Here is a 4,296-nt window from a genome sequence, read left to right on the forward strand (position 1 = left end):
GTTTTCTTTCGTCTGTGGCTTAGTCCAGCCCTCCAAGCTTCACTGCCCTCAGGATCTTAAGGTATCTGAACACTATACTCTGGGTAGTTGTAGACAGGGCTTTGGCACAACATGTGGTGGCGATGGTGGTCATGGTGGTAGAAAACAGTAGGGTTTAACTTTTGTGGGAACGTAAAATTACCTTACACTGAAAATTTTCCAAACTCCAAATCCCAAACCATCCCGCGAGATTTGATCCGGGATGCTAACCTCACACTCCAGTAACTGATCACCCTCCCACACACAGCACCTTCCCTGGAGGGTTTCTCCCTGTTGCCCTACGCAAATCCTTAGATCCGGTACAAAGGGACCAGTGTTAAGGCAGTGGTTGGATTTTCCTACCTCTCTGACTTTTTCCATGCTGCTGTCCTTTCTTTTTATTTTATTTAAATTCAGTTAATTTACATGTAATGTATTATTTGCTTCAGGGGTACAGGTCTGTAATTCATCAGTCTTATATGATACCCAGTGCTCATTACAACACATACTCTCCCCAGTGCCCATCATCCCACCCCCTCCAGCAACCCTCAGTTTGTTTCCTATGATTAAGCTCCTGTCCTTTCTGTTTGAGATGCCATTCTTGGCCTTTTCCACTTGTAAAATTCTACCCTGTCAATTGGAATTAATATCATAGAGGCCTAATTGAGGTTAAAACAGAATTGGGATGATGGGGAATTGCCAGGAAGTGGCAGGCAGGACAGGGTTGTGATAAAGAACAGGGCTCTTATTTGTGATAAAGAAATCAGGCAACCTTGGATTGCTGCTCCACGTAGCAACAGAGTGGCTATTTTCAGATTTCTTAACCTGTCTGTTAAGTGGGGAGGACAGCGGGATAACAGGGCTGCTGTAAGGATTATATGGGAGAGCATTTGGCGCAGAGCTCTAAACACAGTCAACTAGCAGAAGCAGTAACAATGCTAGTAGTTGGATGATGCATGACCTTCAAGTAATAATGATCTCCTTTGTCTCTTCATATTTGTTTCCTATCACTCTCTCTCTTTTTTTTTAAGATTTTATTTATTTAACAGAGAGAGAGCAAGAGAGGGAACACAAGCAGGGAGAGTGGGAGAGGGAGAAGCAGACTCCCCGCGGAGCAGGGAGCCCGTTGCGGGGCTCGATCCCAGGACCCTGGAATCATGACCTGAGCCGAAGGCAGACGCTTAACCCTGAGCCACCCAGGCGCCCCAATAAATAAAATCTTAAAAAAAAAAAAAAAAGAAAGAAAGAAAATGCATGTAACTGGGTTTTCAAACCACAATGTCGAACTTAAAATATTACTGGGAAATCTGGAGTAGTTGAACCTGCTGGGAATCACAGAGGCCAAACTGCCGGAGGTGTATATCAGAGAATGTCAAAGAGAAAATAAAGCCTTCAAAAAGGCAATCATCAGGCCTTATGTCCAGCCTCTTCTTCATAACCAAAGCAGTACCTGTGGGGTTCAAGTGGCCAGGAAACCACATTAGAGAAGCAATGTGGCAGTACTTAGGTGAACACCCAGAAAACCTTTGGAAAGACTTGCAGCTATAAATGACAGCCCAGCTCCAAACAACATCAACACTAAGGGAAATCACTGACTTATGCTCCAGCCACAGACGGAGGTGGCCTGGCACCAGGAACTCGGGCCCTGTGAAGTTGACTCTGGCATCTCTCCGGGGGTTGCTCTCTGCATTGTTTTCCTTCAGACCGGACTGATCCTCCGGCCTACTCTTCCAGAAGGGGCAACTTAACCCTACACAAAACTGAGTTTCTCCTGCTGGTACTTGTTTGGCTGACTTAGGTCATGCTGATGCAATCGGGGAGGCAAAGAAAGAGACACGGGAGTGGGATGCAGTGGTTCTGGATAAAGACAACAGACATCCACTGTGGTCACCAGAAAGAGCCTACTAGAAAAAGGCAGTCAGTGGCTACGGTTGGGCTAGGGTCATCTGAGGAATCACAGGGCAAGTGATGATGGGGCGGTGGCTACTGAGGCTAGCCTTCCTTTTGGATGAGGTTATGAAACACAGGATTTAGCGATGGGATGTGCTATTCTGTGTAGACAAGGCACTGGCTTGCATGGGAAACTTCTGGTTGGAGTATTTCTCAGGGACTCCAGGAGAACAGATGCCATTCAGTGCTGTCGGGTGTGCTGAGTATGGAAAGTTCAGTTACATCTCAGAGTTGACAGTTGACTCAAAACTCTGGGTGAGTAAGGGCCCATGTGGACAGGGTGGCTCCCTGTAAAGTCCTATTGACCACTCATTTCTTCAGTCTTCAGCCTTTCCCTATTTTCTTCCTGAATCTTTAGGACCCCTGGGCAGGATATTCCTGGGCAGGAAGGGAAAAGCCATTTGCAGAGGTCAGAGGGGGCAGTGACTCCATGGAGCTGGGAGGTGGCCGGGGTGGCAGCAGGACAGGGCTCAGTCCCAGATGGCTGGCCTCTATAGGGGAAGCAGACAATGGAGAAGCTCAATTTGGGCTCCCAGTTCTTGGACCTCTGCTCCTCTGTGACCATATATACATACTGTCTCATCCAGACTCTCACCGAGGCTCCTGACTTCAAATGCAATCTATCCACTGATGACTCTCAAGTTTTTCCTCTAGCTCGAAACTTCTCTCCCCATACTCCAGTCAGAAATACCCAATTCGATATCTACACTTAGATTTCTAACAGATTTTGTGATCTCCCCCCCAAAAAAAGAACTTTCATCTCTCCAAGAGGTGAGGACAATTCCATTTTTCCAGGGACTTGCGTTAAAAACTGGATGTTACCTTGACTGTTCTTTTTCTGTCTCTCAGTTCTTCACTCAGTGTGTCTAGATCACCATGCCCAACTCCTACTACCTTGACCCAGTCACCTTCTTCCCTGGCCTGCCTCTTATCTGTTTTCCTTACTTCCATTCCTGCTACACTGTGGGTCTGATCCTTTGTAAAGCTTGTCAAATGATGTCCTTCCACTGCTTGGAACCCTTCGATGGCTTCCTATCTCTCTCAGAAAACCAAAATTTTCATAAGGACTTACAAGTTTGTTTTTGTTTTTTAAGATTTTATTTATTTGACACAGACAGGGCAAGAGCACACAAGCAGGGGGAGCTGCAGGCAGAGGGACAGGGAGAAGCAGGCTCCCCACTGAGCAAGGAGTCTGATGCCTCCCAGGACACTGGGATCATGACCTGAGCCAAAGGCAGATTCTTTTTTTTTTTTTTTTAAGATTTTATTTATTTATTTGACAGAGAGAGACACAGAGAGGGAACACAAGCAGGGGGAGTGGGAGAGGGAGAAGCAGCCTTCCCCCTGAGCAGAGGGCCCGATGTGGGGCTCGATCCCAGGACCCTGGGATCATGACCTGAGCCGAAGGCAGACACTTAACCGACTGAGCCACCCAGGCGTCCCCGAAGGCAGACTCTTAACCGACTGAGCCACGCAGGCAACCTGGATTTACAAGTTCTATGTGGTTTTGTTGCTTTCCTTCTCTCTGACCTCAATTTCTCTTTCCTTCATTCACCCCACTCCAGCCACACGTGCCTCCTTCTGCTTCTGAAACACCTGAGCATGTTCGCAGGGGAATTTTCCAGCCGTTCTTCCCTTTGCCTGAACACTTTCCCCCCAGACATCTAATTGGCTGACTTCCTCACCTTCTTCAGGCTTTTGCTCAAAAAGTCACCTCCACTTGTCATTTCCCTTGGCCATTCTATTCAAAATTGCAACCCTGGGGCGCCTGGGTGCTCCATGGGTTAAGCGTCTGCCTTCCTTTCGGGTCATGATCCCAGGGTCCTGGGACCAAGCCCCACATTGGGCTCCCTGCTCATCAGGGAGCCTGCTTCTCCCCCTCCCTCTGCCTCTCTCCCTTGCTCCTGCTCTCTCTCTCCCTCATGCTCTCTCTCTCAAATAAAATCTTAAAAAAAAAAAATTGCAATCCCAATTCCCATCACCCCTTACAGCTTTCCTTTTGTCAGTAGCACCTACCAGCCTCTGACCCCCCCCCCCATATATTTTATTTATCACTTTGTATCCTCAACACCTGGAGCACGACCTGGGATGTGGAAGGTGCTGAATGAATGAATGGATGAAGGAAGCTGGCCGGGGCATGGGGAGCTCGGCCTCTTTACCGCAGTCACTTCCAATCATAGGCTGGCCGATCAAGTGGCTGACCTGCTGCAAGGAGAGACAAGCTAAGGTCCCAGAGCTGCAGATGCTGCCAAGGTCGCCCCGAGGGCGCGGACAGCGTGGGGGGAGGGGGCGGGCGGGGCGGGGCGGACGCTGCGCCTGCGCCATAAA

The sequence above is a fragment of the Leptonychotes weddellii genome, chromosome 16 (assembly GCF_054177405.1).
Source record: "Leptonychotes weddellii isolate Sample4059 chromosome 16, ASM5417740v2, whole genome shotgun sequence".
NCBI classification, from domain to species: Eukaryota; Metazoa; Chordata; class Mammalia; order Carnivora; family Phocidae; genus Leptonychotes; species Leptonychotes weddellii.